The 25287-nt window shown below is 41.7% G+C and overlaps 1 protein-coding gene across 1 annotated transcript in view; it reads right to left on the reverse strand.

The window, feature by feature from the left end:
• NDNF (neuron derived neurotrophic factor) overlaps positions 1–24429 on the reverse strand; it is a 44669-nt gene extending 20240 nt beyond the window's left edge. Inside the window, exon 1 of the mRNA XM_054990098.1 lies at positions 24256–24429. The gene's annotated coding sequence lies outside the window, so the exon portion shown is untranslated. The remainder of the gene's footprint in view (positions 1–24255) is intronic.
• Positions 24430–25287: the final 858 nt, after the last annotated feature.

Raw genomic sequence — 25287 nt, forward strand, 5'->3', positions numbered from 1 at the left:
TCCACCAAATTTTCTGGGAACCTACTCCTTCCTGTTCACTAAATACCCCATGTTTCAGGAAGATTTAATCCAGGGGTCCAATTCTATGGGCCCCTTAACAAGCTGCAGCCAGTCACTCTTCATTGTTTCCTACGAGGGAAAACATTTCCAAAGCTTTCCAGGCAAAGAAAAACCTTAAGCAAAAACCTGTCCCAATGCAACAACAGAACTAAACTACAGCAAGGCAACCAATGTCAAACCAAAGAATCCCAAACTGAAGCAAGGAAGAGTGAGGCTTGCTGGACAAGCCATGAAGTTTAAAAGGTGTCTGTTAGTGGATTGAAGGGCTCTTTTGGAGCTCAAGGTGGAGGATGGGAATCCATGGTCCTCACAGAGAAAAGCAAGCCTCAGAGACCAGGCAGCAGTAAGAGGGCAGAGGTGCAAAATGGTTTGAAGCACTGAGACATGCTCCATAGCAAGAGAGTGGTGTGAGGTTGGCAGGGGACAGGAGGCAGCAGGCAAAGAGGCTGGGATGGGAGCCAGCCAGGAGCACGGGGATCCGTGAGGGCAGGGCCAAGGGAGATGGTCTTATTCCCCTCCCCCGCCCCACAAGCCTGGAAAGAAAAAAAGCTTGGAGGAGCCAGCTTGCAGCTTTTCTGGATTAAATGGAGTAAACTCAGTCTAATCTGGCCCATTGATACATCAAACTTACTACTGTCTACTCTGACTGGCAGCAGTTTTCCGTAGTCTCTGGCAAAGGACAGCCTTTCCCAGCACATGGTGCTTCCAGAGATTCTGAAACTGGAAGGGCCAGACACAGAAGCTGGAACTTCTTGCAAGCAGAGCACATGCTCTGTCACTGAGCCCTTATAGGTCTCATCAAAGAGGTATCTGTATATTATATCTACATTTATTTATTTATTCTATTATAAAGATGCCCTCCAGGGATGTTCCATTCTATTACCATTCTAATCTCTATTGAAGAAGGCTGTCTTGAACATTACTGTTTTGCACATTCTGCAGAATGACAGAAGTGTGGGAGTCTACAAACATCAGTGGATCTTTGCCTACAGCTGATGAAACAACAACACAAATTAGCCCTCCAAGAATATTGGACCCCCCAGCCAGTTTGGAGAGGTTGGGTTTGTTTATCAAAGCACTGCTGCTGTCACTGCAGTAAGAAAAGTGGGACCTACCCTCCTGCATATGTAGTCCTGTCCTGCATATATAGTTCCGTCCAGACATATCCCCCCGTGGCATGAAGCAAAAAATGCAGAAACTGTATTTTAGGTATGAGTTTAGATCTGTCAGCAGTGCATTTATTTCTGGGTCTCTTTTTTATCTCATGTTTTGCTTAGAAAGGAGAAACAATTATGGATCTTTGGGAGAAAGCAGTGGCCAAAAGACTAGTCCTGCAGTGCTGGAAATCCAATTCCATGCCACATATAGAATGGCGGAAAGAAGGGATGTTGGACTTAATGATAAAAGTACGTATTTTCCAGAAGAGACACGTACATGAAACAAGAGGACATTGGGTCAGATTTTTTGCAGCTACATGCCTTGGGTTTCTTTTCTAATTGTGCAGTGAGGCTTTATATTTGTTATGTTGTTTGATTTTAATAAATTAAAATAAAAAAGAAGTATGGGAGCTTCCTGAGTTCCAGCCATCCCAAATCTGTCTTTGTACAAGAGAATTTCTCAAAAACAGAAGCAAAGAGAAACAGAAAATACTAGCAGATTGCTAGACTAAGAAGTGCACCAGCTGTACTGACGGCATGCCTTCTACTTTTTACTCCCTCTGGTGTGCTGTTTTTATTTCTCCAGCTAGCTCTTGCCATGTGTCTCAGATTTCCTTAATATCTTCACTCCTTCCCATCTCTCTCATGGGTCTCCTCATTACATTATTTCTGTATCGCCTCAGGAAGTAGCTTCTGCATGCAGCCATTCTGCTCTGGCAACTTTTTTCAACTATTCATCCACCACAAAAAAAAGAGAATTTTATCAAGGTTTTCCTTTAATACAATAAAAACAGTGAGGTAAATGTTTGAAAGAGAGAAGTGTTACGTTCCCTAAGACCCTAAACCACCTAAGCTCCTGTGGAACTTTGGCTAGAGCTTCCCCTCAACGGTGCTTCTTTCTTTCTTTGTATTGGGCCCAACATCATGGGTTAGAAAGATGTAAAACTGGGAGGTCTATCTTTGTGTAATTCCTTTATATCCTTTGTTTAGGCTCCCGAAGCATCACAAGATTTTAACAAATTTCAGGAGAGGTTAAAGAGTAAGCAGTAGATAAAGAAGATCCTTACAGGTTTTTATACCTGTTACTGACTTTATTCACAATTTTGTCTTCAGGAGTTTATATAACCTGAGACCTTGTAGCAAGGCCACACTATCTGTAATCTCATTACTATCAGTCTTGGCACAATTATCCTAAAGATCACTGAACTCAGCCAGGTTAAGCCAGCCAAAGCATGCACATTCTTTTATTATTCATGTCATCTTTAAACATCTAAATATGAGGAACAAAACTGACAAGCTGTTTCCAAGTGCTCTACAAGACAAACAGTGAAATCCTAAGCAGAGTTACTCCAGTGTAAGCCCATAGATTTCAATGGGCTTAGACTGGAGTAACTCTACTTAGGATTTCACCGTAAATGCAGAACATTCACAAGTAAACTGGAATGCAAACGTCTCAGCTCAGTTATGCAGGCATGGTTTAGAGCACACAAAGATCAGCTGGGGGGGTAAGGTATTGCTTTCATCAGTTGGCCCTTTGAACCTCAGATCCTCATTGGGTGTTCCAGTGTGAAATAATTCATCCAATCGTGATATCGTTTCACTTAATCTAAAGGGGGAGGGGGGACTTTGCTAGTAATGTTCTAAGATGCTTTGGTTTTGAAAAACTTGTGACCATGCACTGAGAAAAAGATTCAAAATCTCTCTTGAACAGGAGGTAACTTTCAGACAACTCTTTTCAAACAGCTGCAGTCAAATAAAAAGCTGCATAAGAATGATCAAAATCAAATTATCAAGGGGGGTATGATTTACAGTGCAATCCTAAGAAGAGCTACTCCAGTCTAAGCCCATTGATTTCAATAGGCTCAGACTGAAGTAACTCTTCTTAGGATTGCACTGTTAGACTTGCTAGCTACCTGCTCACTGTTTGTTTGTCCAGTAGGGGAAAGGGTTAGTCCTTTAGACAGCTATTCTGGAAAAGAAGGAGGGCACATCAACAGGCACACAGGTCAGTGTGTCTCTGATGAGTGACCATGACAACTATCTGGAAACTTTCAAAACTCCTGTGTTAACCATGCTGCTTTATATGTAGTATTTTAAGGTGACTTTTAAAAAAGAGAAGTAAAAGAAAGCAAGGTTGCTGAAAAAAAATCTTTTAATTAGTTCAAAGTTCAGGATCTTCATGCTTCTTGGACTGCTGGGGGATTTGGAAGACATATGTAGAGACCAGGAGGTGGGAAGTCTGTTTCAGTTGCTTTCCTGTTCTGCATTATTATTTCCAGATTAAGTGGGGGTTGGAATGTGTGTCAAGGGAATTCTGTTTCTCAGAGGTAGAAGATAAACTGAGTTGTGTCGAGGACCCAATATGGGGCTTCTGAGAAGCATCGTCAGGCTTTACAAAGGTTTATCAAGCATCCTTAGGTGAACGTTCATCATAAACAGAATGCATTATTAATGCGGGCATTGCACAAATGAGATGATAAAGAGGAGACATATTTATTACAGCCTCTGGTTTTATCTAAAGTAATAGAGCAAGTAGATGGCACGATTTCAAGTTTCTAAGTATTAAACAATATATTATGTAACCAATATCCTGCCAAAGAGCAATTTTTTTGTCAAGTTAAGTTGTCTTTAAAAAAAAAAACCTTGAGAATGCAAATAGAAAAGAATATGGGGCTCAGTTCTTGATTTAAGCTAGGGCACAATTGTTACGTTAGTTTGCTGAGCTACAGGTTACTTTGGCTCCTGAATACATTTGTGAGTTAAACAAAAATAGATATTGTTTTGGGCTACTGACACAAAGACTGGATAGGAACTAGTCTGCATAAAGGCTTTTTTAAATAGACCAGTAAACATAAAGCTGGGGATTAGAATTGATCAGAACTCTATTCATGAAATGTGTTCCAAATATTAGCTATATATATTTTTTATTGGACTGAGGTCACATTTATTCTGAATTTCTACTAAAAGTTCCAAGAAGTTTACATGAACAACAATATGGGTTTGTTTTAGCACCGACAAGGGCCAATTCCAGACCGGCACAAGTAAAGCGAGTGCTTTCGCTTTTCCAGCGACCTCACTCGTAAAAACCCATAATGTCCCGTCCCTGCTTACCTCCGGTTCATGGCGCTGTGTTGTGCTCCAGAAGTGGATGGTGTGAACGCCGTATTGCGGGTTTGCACACTTCTGGACACTTCGTCGCCGTGGAGAGGCCCTCCCCTTTTCCTCCTTCCTTTGTCGGCCGGCCGGCAACAATATTCCCTTAATTTTTTTTAAAACCGGGCGCCATTTGCGCAGTCGCACGTTTGCACAAATGCACAAATGCACAAAAGTTGACGCTGCGTATTCGCATACCTGCACATTTGCGCATTTGCGCAAAACACGTAATTTTTTTTTTAAAAAAAAACTGAAATGCGAACCAATGAAGGCCCCCGACGTCAACTGTGACGGGGAGGAAACAACCAATCCCGGGTACCTCAGTTGGCCGTGCGAACATCCGGAAGCGGGATGGCACGGCACGCTGCGAGACAAAGCGGATGGAGACGAAAGTGAACGTGTGGCCGGTAAGCGATTCTTTCCGCAGAAAAACCGCAATTTCTGGCCATCTGGAATCGGCCAAGGTTTACCCCCATCCTCCGCTTTGAGTGGGGGATCCCCTGCATGCTTCGTCATCAAACTGGAAAATTTTCCAGTGAGATGCAGAACCTACAGGTGCACTGGGGGGGGGGTGTGATTTGCTAAAAATCACCCCCACACATTAACAGTGCAATCCTAATGTTACTCCAGTCTAAGGCCATTGAAGTCAATGGGCTTAGATTGGCGTAACTCTGTTTAGGATTGCACTGTAAGTTTGGAGTGATTTTTAGCAAACGGCCCTCAGTGCAACCCATACCATCTGCATCATGCTAGAAAATGATGTCATTTTGCAACAAAACAGGTGGGTGTGGGAGCGCACACATACTTTGCACGAGGAGCAAGGGGGAAGTTCCCACTGTCCCCTTCTCCCTGATTTGGCCCCTGCGGGACCCAGCATCCTTACACCGATCCTAATACAAACTTCATGAACAGTTTAGCCCCTGCAAAATCAGCCCATGTTTAAAAGTAGCATTCATAAAGAGGATGTGTTGCATAAGAAGAAACATGTCTCCAAGAAGTTGGACTGATGCTCTCTGATAATCAGATGCACAACTAAATGCATATCATATTGAAAGTGATGTGCTGTACAGACAGACTTGATTTACAGCCATTGTGATCCACCCCACCCCCTTCCAAAAGCAGCAGATCAGGGAATTAATAGCTGTGATGTGAACAGGCATGGAAAAGAAGCATCCCAGAGCAGAACAAATGTTTACTGGAAACACTCCCAAAATGGCAATGAAAATCAAATCGTGAAAATTCACTGTTGTGCTAGTTTATGTCCCTTATCCATATAGGTTTGTTTCCCCATATGCTTTTGTTTTTGATAATTAGAATTCAAAGTTATTTGAATTATTATTATTAGAATTAGAATTCAAAGTTCACATGGCTGAAAATGCTTCTGTATCACATTTTAGACTTGTCATCTTTCCCTAAAGGTTGTTAACTTGTTACATAAGTTTGTTCACATCAGCTTTTAGCGTGTATAGGATGAATGCAGTCTAGTTCCACAAAGTTGTAAATCTTTCTATCTTATGGCTCTAGACCTAAGAAAGAACAGAATCTGATTTCCAAAGGAAGTCTCTCTTTACGTATGTCCTATCCAAGATCACAATAATTCATATTTATCATGAGCATCACAACATTACATCACTGCATATTTAAGAAAAGCAAACAAATGGAGGGGCATATCATATGAAAGGAAGCTTATTTAAACATGTTGTATACTCCCCAACCGCTAAAGAAAACCCACCATATTTAATGGTCATATCCAAAAAATATGAATATGACCAATCCATATTTGGATTGGACATTGAATATATTCTGTTTTTGTTAAAGAGGTGTTACATTACAGGGGGACACCATCTTGGTTGAGGGGAGCTTTCCCAAGTTCTGAGGGGGGAATTGATGGAAATCAATGCAACCTTATATATGAATACTGGCATCTTTATTTAAACAAAAAAAACTGCATTAGAAGGCTTCTTAACTAATATCCCTCTATCTAAATACATTAAACAAACGGTTTCTTGTGGATAGTGATGCTGGTCTGCAGATGAAGAACAAGATCTGGGTCCAGTAACACCTTAAAAACCAACTAGATTTCCAAAGCTCCCTTCGTCAGATATGTACAGTGGAATAGAAAAAGCTTTTCCACTCCTCGTATTTGACGGAGCTTTGACTCTCAAAGCTCATACCTTGGAATTTTAGTTGTTTTTAAGGCGCTATTGAACCAAGGTCTTGCTCTTTATTAAATAAACAAGATGCATATTTTGAATTCAAATATTTGTTCACTTGCTAATTTGAATGAGAGAAATCAAGGATCATGTCCTAATGTGTTGTTTCATTTGAGAAATTAAGCATATCCTATCGTTTCTAACTGATGACTAAAAACTGGAGGAAGTCTTTTTGTATCAAGTGAAACAGATTTTTAAAAAGTACATCCTCATGCAACTGGTATTTTGTCAGGAGTAGGTATTTTCTTTATCTTCTCTTTATCATCCGTTACCTTCCTCTCAGAGCAATACTTGTTTGTTTAACACTTGGTTGTTTTGATAAGGAAAAAGTTACTATAGAAACTGGATGTATCTACATGGTAACAATTCTCCTAGTTGCGTTCATTGCCACCAGAAATGCAGAGACGTTCACATGAGCTCCAGAGCACCCACTGGGAGATTTCTGGGCACTTCCCTCTCTCAGACGTCATTTCCCCTGCATTTTCCCCCTTTGTGCCACTGCAGGGTGCTTTTTTTAAAATGGTGATTGCTATAATGCTAAGGGTTCTGATTCTTCTGAACGGAGCTATGTTAGCAATATGCTACAATATTTTATCTCTCTTGACTGTGTGTGCAAAGTATAATATTTTTTGTGCAAACTGCCATTTCTGTAGGGTTCCTATCACAAAAGTGGGTTATCTTCCCTGAAGTGTGTCATGCCTAACCCCCAAATTCCCAGTTCTCATTTTTTTTTTAAAAAAAAAACTAGCTCTTTTGGTTGTAGACATATAATGAAAATCTTACAAGCTGCTTTTGTCTTGAATGTCTTGGAAGGAAGGGAAAGGGCAGCCACAATATTGCTATAGCTTATCAAATTCACATTTTAAAAACACTTTGAGTCTGATAAATAGCCCATCTTTACAAAGTCCAATGATTGTGGCTATACACAGATACAGGTTGGATCCAACCAGGGCCGTTTCCACACGGCTTACCTTTTTCTGAAAAACAGTGTCTTCACGTGCAAAATCACATCCTTAATGTATTCATGTCCCCTCACCATAAATTTTTTTGCTATGAGCCTGGGGTTTAGTTGCCATCCTAAACCTTTCAGAGATAGGGTTTAGGATTACACTGTAAGTCTCTACAATGACTGTAAATTGTGAAAAAAATTCTTACTCTTTTTCCCAAGACAGTATGCTTTAAAGAGAAAATTATTTCTTTCTTAGAAATCAAGCATAAACATAAAGCAAGCAGTAGAATGCTGAATACGCATACCTGAGCAGAGCTAGGCTAAGCTTTTCATTGACTACCACACTAATAAACCACACTAATACCACACTAATAAAGCTGTGGCCAAATGGGATTCTCTACGATTGCCTCTGGGTATAAAATGTTCATGAAATGGCTCCCAGTGCTCAAAGATTTTCAGACTTCAGCAGCAGCTCAGAACACTGTGCCTGTTCTTTTAACATATAACTGGAGGGCAATTGTTGAGCCCTCTGTTGCACAGAAATTCCCAACACTGTTTGATTTCCCAGCATGAAAAACAGAACACCCGTGTGTAATGTATGGCAGTCAAGGCTTCATCGCGAAGGAGGAAGAGAACTTGAGGGGGGGGGGGGAGTTGTCTGTATGCCTATGACAAGGGTGGCCTATGAGTTTTATCCAATCATTCATAAAGGTTCAGGATGAATTACAACACTCATAGGAAACACTTTAAATGCCATTCATATCTGCAACTGCTCTCACATGGAGTTTTTTCTCCACTTTGGCTTCCAAACTGGAGTACATTTTATTCGAGCATCCACATGATATTATGCCCTAGTTGTCTTCTTTCCAGGTTATCCCCATTTGCCATATATGTTCTCCCCAAATCTGCTTTATTTCATCCTTTTAGGAAAGACCGCAGTCCAAATGTGTTATGTTGTGTGCAAAGAGTGAGGCACATTTTCCTGCTGTAAAGGAGTGCCATTTTCCCACCCACAGCCCTTCAGGCATGCCATTTTTTCTGACCTTTTTCCTTGCTGTATCACTGCAGGACGTTTTGCAAGCTTTAAAAAATTTGTTATGCACTGTATGGTCTATCGCCACTTATTTATTTCTGTTCCTCTAAATTTCCAATTTTAACTTTAGGGAAAAAATTAAGTTTCCAGCCTTTTTCATAGATAAGTGGTAATTGATCATTATAGTACCAGAGTACAATACAAATTGTATCCCTCTAACAACGTTGCAGTTTCCTCTCCTGTTTTCTTCCCAAGACAAAAACTGCTCACACTTGCCCCCTTTTGTCTCTGCAATGGAAATTTTAACAGAATTATTATAGTGCTATAGTTTATGGATGAAAAAACAAGTCACCAGAGCAGCCACAATGACCACGTTCTTGGCAGCCAATGTAGAGTCACTGTGGAACACACATGGAAGGGAAAAGTTGGGGAAAAGAGAGAGGAATATGCATAGGGAACTCCCATGTATGGAAATGCCAGCACCCTGCAACCAGAAAATTAAAAAAAAACCCAGCTTCATTCCTGGATTCAGAGAAACACCATTTCTAAAAACCATTAAAATGCTTTTTGCAGCTTGCAAAATGCTTCTTTCAGCTTGCACGATGAAGAACTGGGAGGACGTTGTTCATAACTGTCATGTCATAGTGCCTAATCAATTCAATAGGTGCCTAACCACATCTACAACTACTAGCCAGAATCTTTTTATGTAGTAGTTGTACTGTGAGATGGAGAGATCACGTATTTTCAGTAGTTCTGCAGTTATGCTAGCCAGTGGAGCACCATCTGGATTTTCATCCATGTATCCACAGAATAATTTCAGCTACCATTCTTGTATAAACCTACCAATATATCTAATTCTCAATGTGACCTCATCTGCAGATTCTTGAACCAGAGACTGGTTTACATGAACAGATAAGGCAGATGTATTTACAAACCTGAGAAAACCCCTGGTTTGCTGAAAAACCTGAAACCTTAAAAAAAAAAATTAAAAACCCAAAGTAACAGAAGCAGTACCTGTACCTTTAAGAAATGGATGCCTTCTGAACTGGCCATTGTGAGGATGGCTAGGCAAGCCTTCAAGCTTTGGTTTCTGTCAATAAAAGGCATGAGGTGGGGGCAGGGCCCTTTCCAGGGCTGTGTTGGCCTTTGAAGGAGGATTCATCTGGGCCAGGTCCACCAGCAATCATTGGCAGGCCAGGCTGCTCACTGCCATTCAACAGCAGCCATCACATTAAAGTCAGTATGATGTAGTAGTTAGACCAGGATCTGGTAGACCCAGGTTTGAATCCCCATTCTACCATGGTAGTCACTGCATGACACTGGACCAGCCATACACTTTCAGACTAATCTATATGATAGGATTGTTGTGAAAATTAGAGATGGGCACAAACAGCAATACGAACAAAAAAAGGCCATGAACAGCCCAATCTGCTGTTCATGAACAAGCTGTTTGTGAGGCCCCATTCTAAACGAACAGGTGGTCATTGCAAGCCTTGTTTGTTGCTGTTCGTCAAGCCAGACAGGCTGGCACCTGCAATCAATTCCCTTGGCAACTTAGGCAGGGATTGTCTGAACTCTATCTGAACTCCTGCTATTGCCCTGGAAACCCCAATCTAAGCCCAATTTAGCTTGATAGGCACGTCTTCCTTCCAAGTGTGGAGCTCCAAATTTGTTACAAGTGAGCAAAGAGCAGGGGGAGGGGGGCTCCCAGCTCTAGTTTTGGAGAGGGCAGGGCTGCTGCCAGGCTCTGGGCCAAGCTATTATTTATTATTGGTACCTTTCCTGGTGCCTGCTCAGGTCAGGTTTCTGGGAGTGATGCAGTAGGGATCTTGACTTGGATGATGGCTGGAGGAGAGCCTGCTGGCCCTCACGAACAGCCGACCATGAACATGTTCGTGAACAGGGCCATGTTCGTGGTTGTTCGTGAGTCCCTGTTCGTGGGTGGCAACGAACACCGAACATCATGTTTGGGGTTTTTTTTCTCTTCATGCCCATCTCTAGTGACAATATAATAGAGCAGAAGAGAACACTGTAAGCTGCTTTGGAACCCCATTGCAGAAAAATCTGGAGTATAAACAAACAAACAAATAAATAAAATATATGAAGATAGGGGTCAGATGAAAGGTTGATTGGCTTGTTGGTGGATGGCTAGGATAAAAGGAAATGGAGAAACATGAGGAGGAAGAAAAGAGAGGAGAATATAAGAAAAAATGAGATGTCCTCCACAAATCCTTGCAAGTTTCCCACTGTACAACTGAGTCCAGCCCAGCCAAGCACCCAGAACCAAACAGTTTTCCCACAAGAGGCTGCCAAGATTAGTGTCAGTCCTAGGGTGGCAGTCCCTGCTAGTTAGATCCCCAAGCCCCTCACAGCAAGCACACAGGTGCATTGGCTGAAGAAACTTTATTCAGAGATCTATTCAGTTTAGGTGTACACTCGTAGGTAGAAGTTGGCAGAAGTGATTATCCAAACAATAGGACTACTGATTATAGGGGACGTTCTCCTGCCCTTTGCATTCAGGCACAAAACCCCAAAAAGTTACATGGGAACAAATTAGTTTAGCCTAGACAAAGCACAAAGTGGAATCATTCCCTCTTGTGGAAAAGATACATTTCAGTACACAGCTGCAGCTCCATCCCAAGGACACTCAGAAGTGAAAGCGCATATTTATCAGAGATAACAAAGGGGCCACTGGCTCCTTTGGAAATTAATACTAGCAGTCTGGACACCCTAAGGTAACATATATAAAATGCATACAATACAGTATTTAACTTTGGCATCATATCGGTATAAGAATAAGATGTAGTGTAAGATGCAAAACAATGATGGCACTGATATAAGCACTATGCTTATATCACTCTCAGTATAAGATGCAAAACACAACAATGGCATGGATGCTTGCATCCATGACAATGAGGGAAGGAGGGAAAGGTAAAGATGGGAGCAGGCAGATAAAGGTGGGTTGGCTGGTGGGTGGGAAGGACAGAAAGAAGCAGAAAAGGGAGTAGGATATGGGAGCTTTCAGGGAAAGGAAAGAGGAAATTGTGGGATGTAGGGCAACATGTGCCCCCCCCACAAACAAATCCTTGTGGGTTCCCTGCTTGTACTCCTCTAAAAATGCCCTATTTTGATGCAGCAAAAACTAAGGTCTCATGAAACACAATCTGTGCCACACAGTAGTGATTTCAAACACACAGTTGTTTATACAGAAGGACAGTATTGATTTAAAAGGCAAACACATAGTTGGTGTCTCTGTAGTTGTGTCTTAATGCATTTGTTAAAAACTCTGGAACTCTTTCCCCAGGGAGACTCATCTGTCCCATTCTGTTGCCATCCTCTAACAGCGGCTAACAACATTTTTGTTTTGTTTGACATTCCTTCAGTGATACTGCCTCTTTGCCTAATATTTAAATTGTTGTTTTTATGTTTTTGCATGTATTTTAACTCTGGTTTTAATTATTTTAATGATTATTTTTGTTTTCAAATGATTTTTAATATTTGATTTTATTTTGTATGTTTTAATTTTTTAGTTGCAAGATATACATTTTGTAAAATGAATGAATGACTGAATGAATGAATGAATGAATGAATGAATGAATGAATGAATGAATGAAAAAGCTGGACAAAGCAAGGAAAAAATTTCAAACGTCACCTCTTTGATCTAGGAGGGCTGAAAATGAAACACAGGTGTCCAGATCCTGTGGAATTCAACAAAATGTTTAGCAAAGATTAATGACCCTATCATTAATGAAGTGAAAATAGTTAAGAAATAAGCATAAATTACCCCTGAACAAATATGCTCAGCTTCATCTGAAACTGGGAAACAAATGACCCGTTCTTGAGAAATTCGTAAGAGTAATGCCATTGCGAAAATATTAAGTTATACATTATTAATATGCAGGCACTGTACATAAATGTAAAAGTAAATTGCTGTATGCCTTTCACGAATATATGATTGACCCTGTGTATTCCATATTATTAACTGAATTAAATTAGGATAATTCAGGCTAAGAATATTGACAGTAGATTATAATATCCTCCTTCACAGCTATGTGAAAACCTTACAATTTGCTACAAACTGATATTTTGTACCCGGCAAAAGTGCATTCAAACTGTCAATGGGCAACACAGAATACTAGTGGCCATGTATTCCAGTTTGTTATTATTTCTAACCATGTAACTCGTAACAGTTCATTTACTAAATTAATCTTTTAAGGTAATAATTTTTGTGTTTGTCATTCTCAGTCTCCTTCCCTACAGATTCAACATCTAACTTCCTCCAACTGCGTGCCATACCCAGTCTTCAGTTTTGATTTCCTCCCCTGGGCTGTTCATCAATTTAAGGAGCAAATATTTTTCCCTACCGATATACTCCCTTTGCAGTTTTCTAAAATAATAAAGCATGATCTCATATTTCATTTTTCTTTCTAGTATCCTTAGCTTAGTTTCCTTCTTTTTTGCAAAAAGAAACTTGACATTTAGAACTCAATTGGCAAAAGTATATGTGCATAAATACATTTTTGCCTAAAAATAAAAAATTTTCTAGCAAGATGCTCACTTCCAATCTTCATGAACATCTTCTCCTGAAAAGGGCACAAAGGCATTACTTTCGCTTTAAGACAATAGCACAGCTTATGTGTTCTCCGCACTACCAATGCTTTCCTATAACTGTTTTCCAGATATATTCAATGCACAAATATGACACTTTTATATTCCACTTGGGGCGGTAATCCTGAGCTCAAACACAATCTGATCCTATGCACATTTCCTCAGAAATAAGCCCCACTGAACTCAGTGGGGCTTTGGTCTCAAGTAAGTTGCCTAAAAGTGCCTTCTTATTGAATTTAGCAAATTCTAATCCTGTGTAAATGCACTGAGGAATAGGCTGCAAATTTATTTCATGCATTCAGTTATTACTTCTCCAATGTAGTTTTATTTTGCTTCATCCTCCTTTTTCTCTTGGTCAGGAGAAAATAAGAAGCATATTTTTAAATGCCCTTAAGGAGGTGGTACAGTAAGGCTGCAATCCTCGGAACACTTTTCTGTGGGTAAATCTAGTTGAAAACACCCCAGAATAATATAGGACTTGCTTTTGAGTCAACCCACTCAGGATTGCATTTGATAGCATACTGAACTGTAGACTTTTACAAAACTTCAAATGTTAATGGCACACAACCCCATGACCATTATCCGATGGATATATACACTACGTTAAATATCCTATCTCCAAGTCTCTCCCATTTTTATAAGGAAATAATGAAGATATTCCAAGAAACACATGTGAATGTATCATAGTTAGTTAGTATGTAAGACTACAGCAAGTTCTCTTTGCTTTATTTCACTAATTTTTCTCTGCATCTACAATTCTTATGCACCCAATGAAAGAAAGAGAAAACAAACACAAATGCATGTTTTCAAAAGGCAACCGGAAGCAGCTTCATACAGTTATTATAACTGTGTTAGCTAACTTATTTTTAATGTCAGCTAACGTTATTTTCCTATTATATTAACTATGATATCAAACATCAAATATTATCTCCCCCACAAGTGCGAAATGCTATATATAAATATAATGTGTAAAAAGGCAAAAGGCTGAGAATGACACAATAAACACTCAGTAAGTACGTTTGAAAAGGGAGGTGGTTTTTACATTGTCAAAACCAGTGCAAAATGTATTGGCTTTAAATGAAGTCTCAGTCAAACAAGGCTATTTTCCTCCTAAAAAGCTCTACTGTAACAGAAGCCAGGAGGACACAGATGTTCTGTGGTTAAAGCTGTTGTTTCATTCCATGAAAGCACCAGAAAAGTGAAACATCCTCCTGGTGTTCCTCCTTCATCTAAACTGAAGCCTGAGGAGGGGTTTTGGGAGGGCTTGTTTTTCTAGATACTTTTAAAAACAGACAAAACTTTTGTCTCTTGTGTCATCACAAAATATATTCTTTTACAAAATGATATTTCTGATCATGTGGTTATTCCTTCAGGACATATTTGACACTTTTAAAAATAAATGACAGAACAGAGCTTTAACCAATCTTTCTGTAAGTTAAAGGCAAAATCTGCTTTAGTTTTCAAATTCAAGAATATTTTCTGTTCAGGAGACCAACAAACTTTTAAAAAAACATGGGAAATTATCTTGTAGTCATATCTACTGTGATAACATGTCAGAGTTTTTAAAGATGAGGTCTATATTTGAAATTTAAATCTGCACTTTTGCATCAGCCCATGCAAAGTGCTAAATTACCTAAGAGAAAAATATATCTATACATGCTTGTAAAATATGTTCCTCTAAACCCAGTGAATTTGACTTTCTAACCATTAGATTTCTGCAGTTGTGAAAAAACTTAATACAATTCCTTTAAACTCTTTGGAACTTTTTAAAAAATTGGAAAGATAATATTGGGAAAATATTCTACCACAAAACATGGTAGATTTTCAAAGCAAGCAGCTATACTTTATTCCCTTTTCTGAAGGTTTTTTAAAATATGAAGTGACAGTATACAGGGCTAATTAACATATTACTTACATGCAGCATAGCCAGGGCTTTTTTTCAGCTGAAACGCGGTGGAATGGAGTTCCGGAACCTCTTGAAAATGGTCACATGGCTGATGGCCCTGCCCCCTGATCGCCAGACAGAGGGGAGTTTAGATTTCCCTCCGCGGTGCAGAGGGCAATCTAATCTCCTTTTTGTCTGGAGATCAGGGGGCGGGGCCACCAGCCATGAGACCATTTTCTCTGAAGGCAACCCACTTAGTTCCACCACCTCTTTTCCCAGAAAAAGCCCTGAACATAGCTCTCAGCATTGTTCACAGCAGGACTTTCTCCAAAGTAAGTACACTTGCAGGGTCATCCAGAAAATGCTTTCCTGGGATTAAGCCCCATGGAATAAATGGGATTCTGAGTAGATCTGCTTAGGGTTGCTTTTAGGATTGCATCTTAACTTGTGCACAATATTTATTTATTTTCTTCATTTATACCACACCTTTCTCCCAATGGGGACCCCAAAATGGCTTACATCATTCTCCTAAATTTTATCCTTGTTGCAAGCCTGTGAAGTAGGCTAAACCAAGAGTATATGACTGGCTGAAGATCAGCCAGCAAACTTCCGTGGTGGGTTTGAATTTGAGTCTCTCAGATCCTAGTCTTATTCTGAAAGCCAGTGTGGTGTAGTGGTTAGAATGCCAGGCTAGGATCTGGGAGAATCAGGTTCAAATCCCCAATTTGCCATGGAAGCTTGCTAGGTGACCTTGGGCCAGTCACACCCTCTCAGTCTAATCCACCCCACAGGGTTATTGTGAGGATAAAATGGAGTAACAGAGAATGATATAAGCCACCGTGAGTACCCAGAAAGATAGGGTATAAATGAAGTAAATAAGCAAAGTATATATTTTAACCACTACATCAAACTAACTCTCAATATATACATATATGCCATCAAGGAATAAGCAATGTATGGCAACCACAGCAAGGGTCTTTCAAGTCAAATCAAGCAGCAGTGGCTTGTCATTGCCTTCTTCTGCAGAGTGTTCCTTTGTGGTCTCCCATCCAAGTACTGATCCTGCTTAGTTTCTGAGACTGGACCATAGAATGCCATCTTCCTTCCCTGGTTCTCAATATCCCTTCACATTGCAACCAGCTTCCCACCTGTCCCACCCTTCTTCTAGGGACCATTTGGGGTTCATTGCCTCTGGGTTGGTGAATCTCTACTTTATGCTTGCTATTCTACCTCTGTCATAACTTTGGGAAAGGCAGTTTTGGCATTGAGCATGTATCCTTTTTTGGGGGGGGGGAACAGGATCACAAGCTCAATTTCCCCATACTTGGGGATCCTCTTAAAGGATTTTGGGGGTGAGGCATTGCAGGGACAAGCCCAGGCAAGGGCTGTTGGGGCATGCTCACTCCCAGGTGGCAGGGGATCCATGCTAAGGCCTGGGCCCAGGTGGAATCCCACAGCCTGTCATTCCACAGTGCCCCCTTTCAAGTGGTGCCTGAAGGGGTGAGCAGCAGGCAGGTTGGTCGATGCTTGGATCTGTGCTCTATGCACACTAGGGCTTCCTAAGCTGTAACCAATAAACTTGTGGCCTTTTATAGCTCAGCAGGTTGTTTTTGTCTTCTGTCACCTAGCCCTTGCCCCTCGTCTCCACTTGACACTAGGCTCGCAATATGTTCTTTTCTAGGCAGGATGTGACTTGCAGTGGGTTACCTTATCAGTGGGGAAAGCAATGCTGTCCACTCCACAACTGCTTTTCTTTGTTGTGAAACTGCATCAGGGTTTTCTTATGTGCATTAGCATACAATGTGTAAGTAGCCCTTGTAACACAATGGATACCAAAAGGTGTTTCTTTTTATGAATGAGAATCACACCCTGATTTTCAATGTCATACCCAACAAAATGTTATTTATTGGTACTAACTTCCACATCTAATGCCAAAATATCAACTTCAAATATTGATGCATATCATTTATTGACAGATTTGACAACTATGCTGGTCACTTTCTTCATACCTTGATGCCTGACAACCTCCAGGATATACCTTTGTACAGAGAATCATAATGTACCTCTCACCATTAGCACATATTCATCAGCAATGTCATTGATTGTGGAAGCAGATTTTGGAGCCACCATTATCTCAGAAATGTGTGCGAGGGCGGCGAGGTACACAATGCTTATCTCCATTCAATGGTAGGACCAAGCAGTAAACAGTAAAATGCTTGCTGTGACACTGCAATTCATTATGCAATTGAATTATGTAGATTTAAATTAAATTCATAGTTAAGCTAGTTGGCAACTCTATTCAGGTGAATAAGTTTTATGGTACCTAAAACCAAAAGAGTCCAGTTTAATTGTATATGGTTAGCAGCAGGAAATGCTTAATTTCCAAATGGTTTAAGGAATATCAGCACATATTATGATGATGCTCCATTTCTCTTGGCTCAGCAGCATATATTTGTGACAGATCTTAGGACTGTCATAAGAACTGAGCCTATGTATCTACATCGATTGCATATACAAATATCTAATGCACATCTGCTTTTCATTTGAATCATCTACATTATGTACATATGTGCTGTTAAGTCACAACTGAGTTATGGTGACCCCAGCAAGGGGCTTTGAAGGCAAATGAGAAGCAGAGAAGGTTTGCCGTTGCCTTTCTCAGCCGAGTCTTTTCTGGTGGTCCCCCATCCAAGCACCAACCTGCTTAGTTTCAAATAAGATTGGAGTATACCATGCCACGTTTCCTCTCTATCATTCACATTAGCCAATACTAAAGTTCACAACATTACACCTTACTGTATATATGGGTTGCTTGTCTATCATTCTTCCATGGTGATTTTGAAGAGGTAGCTATATTAGTCTGTCATAGCAAAATAAAACAAAAATCGATAGCACCCTAAAGACTAACAACATTTATTTTAATAGAAGCTTTCATGAGTTACAGCTCACTTCTTTAGACAGATATACAAAGAAAAATCATACTGGGAAATCATGGAAGAATTCACACGAATCATCTCTGACTCAGTTCTCCCAGCTGAGAAGAATTCCCAGGACAATCTATCTGAAGATGAGAGTTCTGACTCACAAATGCTCATATTGACATAAATGCAGTTAGTCTTTCAGGTGTCACTGGAGTTTGTAAGACTTGAGCAAAGCTGTTAATAATAGGATGATTTGGAAGTAATTAATTCACAGGGTCACCATAAGCCAGAAGCAACTTTATGACACATAGCACACACAATGTTATGCAAAACTCTAGGGCAGATAATCTTTATTAGAAATATTTAATAGACTTCATTGTTGTCTCCTGGCTTTTACTTGTCTAATATTAGCTGCTAAATGCATTGCTTTCCCCTCTGACTTGTATCATGTTATTAATGCATTTTTATAAGGAAGCAACTGTAACTGGGCTAATAAATGCATAACTTTATATTAATGTGTGGTGTGCATCTGAGACACATGTTCAGGTAGATCACCTTTAAGTAGGGTTGCCAACCTCCAAGTTGTGGCTGGAGATCTCCCGGAATTACAACCGATCTCCAGGTAAAAGAGGTCAGGTCCCCTAGAGAAAATGGCTGCTTTGGACAGTGGACTCAATGGGATTATAACCTGCTGAGCTCCAGCCACTCCCTAAACCCCACTATCCCCAAGTCCCACCCCCAAATCTCCAGGAATTTTCCAGGCTGGTGTTGGCAACCCTACCTTCAAGAACTCTACCTTCAAGAACTGAGTCTTCAATTCATATCTTGTCAAGTAAGAAATATAATTGAAAGCAAGCTCATCCATGTTTAGGACAGGGAGCGGTATATTAAATAGGGTGCTTTAGTTTATAGGATCCTATCCACATATTAGGATCTTCCTCAGAAGTTGTTTCATAGGCCTCCTCCACCATGGAGAAGATATAATCAGTGGTGATGTGACATACGGCATTTTTGTCAGTGTGGCAAAATTATGGAATGTGTTCCCTGGCAAGGGCAGGCTGATTCCTAAGTTACTGAGGAAGTTCCTAGTGGACTGCTGATAGAGAAGGCCACAGGCAAGCTAAACCAACAGTGCAATCCTAAGAACACTTTCTTGGGAGTAAGCTCCATTGAATCAACCTGAGTACGATTCTGAGTAGAACTCCTTAGGACTGGTCTCCAAATCTCCTTTGCAGTGCTAGTAACTCCATTAGGACCGCTGAACTCAGCTTGTGGAGCTGTGTTTGGCCCCCTCTTTGTCAGTATTTAGACAGCAGGTGAAATTATGACCTCTTGGATTGGATTGGGGGGGGGATAAATGCATCTATGGTATAATGTTATATACTAATGTCAATTTTCTTTTACTGCTGCTGCTTTTATTGGGCTTCTGCTGGTTTCTTTTAATTTTACTGTTAGAGTTTTGGTTTATCTTTTAAATGTGTATTGTGTTTTTAAAATACTGTAATTTGTCTTATTGATTCAAGGAGATGGAAGGTGGGTAAATATGTTTCAGTAGTTCAAACATATTTTAAAAGGGCATGGTTTCTCTCTACTCCATTTTGCCCTCACAGGTTTGTTTTAGAATTAACTCCTTGGAAGATAAAAATATATAGTAGGCATTCAGTTCAGCAAGGTTAATGAAGCAGCTGTCATGTAGAACTTAGCGCCACCGCTGTATGGTGTAAAAGCTTTCTAGGGTTGTATAGCTGTAGGCTTTATAGCTAGGGTTTTAAAGCATACAGAAATCTACAAGCTATCACACATCTGCCTAACATGCATGTGACAAATTCACTGTCAAATTAGAAAAATCTGTTGTAATATGTTACAAACTTCACTAAGCTCATTTTATCTCCCCCTCCTCCCTGACTCAATGGATAAGAACATTGTACCCATCATGTTCTTCACAGAAACATGACATGTCTATAGATAATGCCAAATATGTCCTCATAATATTTTGTTAATTGTTCAAGGTGACAAATAAGTTATCTTTGAAGTGTCAGAATGCCTGACTCAGAAAAATTGGTACTGTTTACTCTTCAAAGCAATAAAACATCATTTACAAACAGAAATATGTAAATATTATTTAATGTTCTAAGCTTTTGCTGATTTTTTAAAATCAGAGAGCCAATATTCAACAATTTTCGTCATTCCTTATTTGCCTCACAACAAAAACAATCTTAATAGTTCCAAATCTATAACAATAGCCTTCAGTTTGACAGGTATATTTATGCCCACATCCATTTTAAGCAAACTAGAGAAAATAAATTAATCCTTGCAGAGAGTATGCAACCTGTTTTTTTAAAAGGGAAGAGAGGAAACCTTACATATTGGTTCCAAATAATGTTCCTGGTACAAGATGTGTTTGGTAAAATCAGCAGAATTAGCAATTGTACAGAGATAGTTTGTATAAGTGAAGCCAGTGTGACATAGTGGTTAGAGTACTGGACTAGGGTTTGGGAAACCTCGGTTCAAATCCCCACTTTGTCATGGAAGCTTGCTGGGAAAGGAGAGAAAGTATAGATGTAAAAGATGTAAAAGTTTTTCATGTAGGTAAAAAGGTTTAATTGCAACATTTCATCCATACAACTTGCTCAGAGATTAAATATAAAATCAGTTAGTGCGAATCAAAACCTCCTGTTCATACAACAGATACAGTTCATACAAACAGCTTTAATTAAGCTGTGGAAATTGCTATCTAACAAGATTCTGGAATACCTCTAATGTATTATTTCCTAAAGCTATTCATGGATGCAAAACATTACATCAAGTATATCCATAAAAAGCTAAAAACTACCATATACTTTCAATAGGTTAATTGCAAAGGTGTTCTTCTGCTTCTCAAGGAATCTTCAGTTCAGTCAAAGTCTTTTGTTATCCATGGAACAAATCTTCCACTAATGTCAAGGGAATGAGTCTTTCTGTGAAATACTCTTTCATGAGTGGAAGTAAGGGTTCCCAACAGGGCAGGTGAAAAATTTCCTGTCCCTTTATTAAAGGCTTACTGTGTAGAAATGGCAGGGAGGTAAATAACATCAGTTGCTAAATAACATCCCATTAAGCCTCTATTAAAAGGACAGGACATTTTCCCCAGGCAGTTGTAAACCCTTTGTATCTTTGTTTTTATAGCACCTATCATTACTTAGCACATTACTGTGGAATATATAGGGTAAAATTAGATTAACTCAATCTTATTCATATTTACACAAAAGTAAATCCCATTTTATTCAGTAAGGCTTACTCCATTTTAAGCGTTCATAGGATTGCACCTTGAAGGAATCTTATGAAGATTTTAAGATTGTGGTACACTTCTGAGGAAAGTATATATAGGAAAATATCTGTGTCGGATTAGCTTGCTCTTGTAAATTTAAATGCAGATTCTCTGTCATTAATGGGAATCTGGATTTAACAAATAACTTTTTAACCTTAAGTCAACAGAAAAGTTTTATTGAATTTAAATCTGCTGGTACAGAGCTGGGTAACTGAGATACCCAGACTTGATCCTTTATTGGTACAACTACCTCTTTGTCTGGCACTGACTGACAAATAAATAGGTTCTATACTGAGCAGAACCTATTCTGTGTTAGGGCTTCCTGTACTCTTGCACAGCACTCGGCATCACAGCAGAGTGCACTGTGATTTTGCAGGATACTTGTTATAAACATATAAAGTCTTGTTATAAATATATATTTCAGTAGACATTTCCATATGTATATATATTTTTCTTTTTTGGAAAAAAAAATTCAGCAGAGGACATTAGAAGCCATAATCCTGACCCAACAGTTAATTTCCCTTTCATACAAGAACCCACAATGATTTATTTCAAAGGCAGCATTCTCTCTCTGTATGTGGCATTGGCAAGGATATTGCATTTATCTGTAACAATAAGCTAACCAGCTTGAGGAAGGCATGATACTTTCCCACACAAGTGTTAAATAGGTCCAGAACAAATAAACTTGTGGCAAGGGCTTTTTTTAGAGCAGGGATACCCTTCAATTATATACTCTCTGAGATAAAAGCTGTATCTGCTAGTGATTAAGAAATACTTTATAGTCACAGTCCCAGTTCTGTTGAGATAAATGTGTAATACAAGCCACACATATTTCATACCCAATCCATTCAGTAACATCTTTCCAGCTCCTCTGCTTTAATTGCTATGAATTAAAACAGGGCAACTGCTAGACTTAATTGCTAGGCTAATCCACTGAATTTTCCAAAAGATACAGCAGTAAAAACAAACAAAATCTCAACAGTCTGGAAAGGAACAGTTATTTCTGTAGAAAGGCTGGTTTTAAATAAATTACTAGTTAGGGGAAACTTTAAAATGTAAGTTTTGTAGCATGAGAATAGCACAACTAATAACAAGGAACTTTTATAAACATAATTACAATAATATTTCCATTTCTTCCTTTTTAACCATTAGGTAAAGATACTGGCTTAAAAAGAAAACTATAACGCAAACAAAAACTAATCTCTGGCATCAATTGTCATTGAAGGGCAGGGGGTACAATGATGAAAAGAATAAAGACATTTAAATCCTAGCACATATTTATACACCAGTTTAAACTCTGGTATGAACAGCTTGTTTGGATTTTACTTTGGTTAGGCTGTGGTGGTGGAGTGGGTAGAAGCAAGTGCCATAGTCCCATTTTCTGCAAGTGGTTAGGCAAGAAAACTTGGGAGGAAACTGCAGGGTCAGCCTCTGGCAGCAGAAAGAAAACGAATTGTATTTAAAGACCAGTCTGTCTCTGGCAACTTCCCTGCTTATTACATTTCCCTTCCTGCCTTGTCTCTTCAGTGGTCTTCTGGAAAGCCAAATCCACCGTCCTATCAAATGCTGGACAAAAATCGTGTTTTAATTGAGAGCTTTGAGTGGGTGGCAGACTGTGCCTCAGCCTTTACTGGGGAGAAATGGGAGTTTCTTGCTAGTGTGGGTTTATGGAGGGGGAAACCTACAGAGAACCAGCCTAAGAAGCAAGCCATCTAGGCATTCCCCGCCCCCCCCCGCAAAGAATCCTCGGAAGAGAAGCCTCCAGAAACTCCTCAGCTAGTTCTTCTGCCATGGATCCGCTCGCTGAACTTGTTTTACTCAGTAGTGGCAGCGGGGGGCGGGGGGGGGGCGGGGGCGACCGGAGAAAACTTTGTGAGCAAAAAGGCGTAATTTGAAGGCAAGAGAATCCGAACTTGGGTTGATCTCGTCGTCGTCCCCCCCCCCCTCCCGTTTGCGCTGCATCAAGCAAGAATCACAGGAATTGACGCGGCGGCTAAGGAGAGACTGTCCCACACCCCGCCCCAGTGCAGAGGATCAAGGGGCGATCAGACGCGGGCGATTAGAGCAGGCAGGAGATTCGCCTCATCAGGAAGGGCTGCGAGGGAAGGGAGGGGCACGGAGACGAGGAGCGCAAAGGGCTGCCTTCTGCTCTTCGAGCGCCTTGGGTGCCACTGCCAGCGTCCCGGTCTGGAAACCAGAGGCAAAACTCCCACCCGCGGGAACGGAGCAGGCGGGCCGCTTCTCTCCCTTGCTCCAGGGCGATCGAACCACGGACTCGCCTTACCAAGTTGCTTTCTCGCCTATCCCTATACATCCAGCCGCCCCTTCTACCCAGAGATGCAAACTCTTCTCCCGCTCGTGAACTTGAACGGGCGGCGGGGGGGGGGGCGGCTTTTGTGCCATCCCAATTAATCTGACCGGGTCGCTCGGAAGGGCGAAAGGGAAGCATCTCGAAAAAAGCCACTGCCACAGACTCGAACCTAACGGGACTGGTCTGAGTGGCCCCAAGAGCTCCCTGCCCCCTTCCTCTCCAGCCCTCTTTCTCCACTTCCACCGGGACAGACGCTCTGTTTGGACTGGGCTCTCGGTGAAGGTGCAGCAGGGTCCATCGGGCTGCACAGGTGATCGGTTTAGGAAGGGGGGAGACGGAAGGCGATCCAAGACCTGCGCGCCCGCAGGATCTTTTCCACGCGCGCAAACGATGCGCGCAGCTTCGCCGCCCAAGATCCCCAGGGCGCCGCCTAACGAGGATGCTCCCAACCTGCTTGCGTTCCATGTCCGGCCGTTCTCCTGCGATCTGCTCCGCTGCAGGGTCCACCGCTCTCGGCAGAGCGTCGCCAACGCGGCGAGCGCAGGAGGCTGCCCCGAGTCTCCTGCCGCGCCTGGCCCGGCAGCTCCGCAATCCAGCCGGAAAGCGGCGCCTAAACAGCACGCGCGCGCCCGCCCGCCCCGCAAAGCAGCTGCCTTACCTGAACTGCCAGCCGCAGCCTTGATTGGCCCACGCCGACTTCTCCCAAGTTCCTCGCGAAGATGCGGGCGGCGAGAGCAGGAGGCGGGGAGCGAGCCGGCAGACAGGCGCTGGGGAGGACCGAGCCCGCCCGTCTGCCTGGCTGGCTTCTGGGAGTCCTCCTACCCCGGAGGGAGGAGTGCCTTCGAAGTCGCAGCCTCCGCGGCCGCGCGAGTTCCTTTTAGAGGGGCGAGCGGCAGGCTAAGCCCGGGCGGGTCCTTCCCATTCTTTAGGCGTCTCTTCGGGCGAGAGGGACAGGAAACCTCCCCACAAGGGCAGGAGCCAGACAAAGGGTGCCGAGGGGGACGAGGGGGGGCTGGAGGCCTCCCTTCGACTGTCCCCACAGGTGTTGCGGGGTGTGGCAGAGAGTTGCGCCCAAGGAAGCGCCAGGCGCGGAAGGGATGGCTGGAGGGCGGCGCGCCTCGCGCTCTCTCTCTCTCTCTCGCTGCCTGCCCGGCTGGCTGAGTTAGGAGTGTGCGGCTCAGGCTGAATGTCACTGGAGTGCAGCTCCCCACACCCCGCCCGCTACTTTTCTTCCCTGGCCCCGCTGCCAAACACACGCGCTCACACACAGCGCGCGGGGCCGCCGAGCACCAACTAGGCGTCTGGGCAACGCCTGGCAAAAGCCTATCGCTGTCGCTTTCCTTCGCCTCCCCGCCCCGATGCATGGCCATTGTCCCAACGGGACGGCAGCCCACCACTCACGCGCCTCTAGGCGGGCTGCCTTGCCCACAGCCTGAGAGAACACTGAAAGCAGAGGAGGCGTTTTACCTCAGGACAAGACTTGCCCCCCCCCCACCACACTAACAGGTTTCCACTGGGGCCAACTGAAGTCCTAAGCAGGTGTCTCTGAGGCGCACAAACACCCTCAATCTCTACACATCTCAGGCAAGCATAGTCCAAGGCAGAGCATAGTAAACTGATGTAAACTGAAGCTAACAACTGGCCTCTCCAGATCAGAATGGCCAACTCTGACTGACAAGGACTCTGCTAG

The sequence above is a fragment of the Eublepharis macularius genome, chromosome 10, assembly GCF_028583425.1.
Source record: "Eublepharis macularius isolate TG4126 chromosome 10, MPM_Emac_v1.0, whole genome shotgun sequence".
Lineage (NCBI taxonomy): Eukaryota > Metazoa > Chordata > Lepidosauria > Squamata > Eublepharidae > Eublepharis > Eublepharis macularius.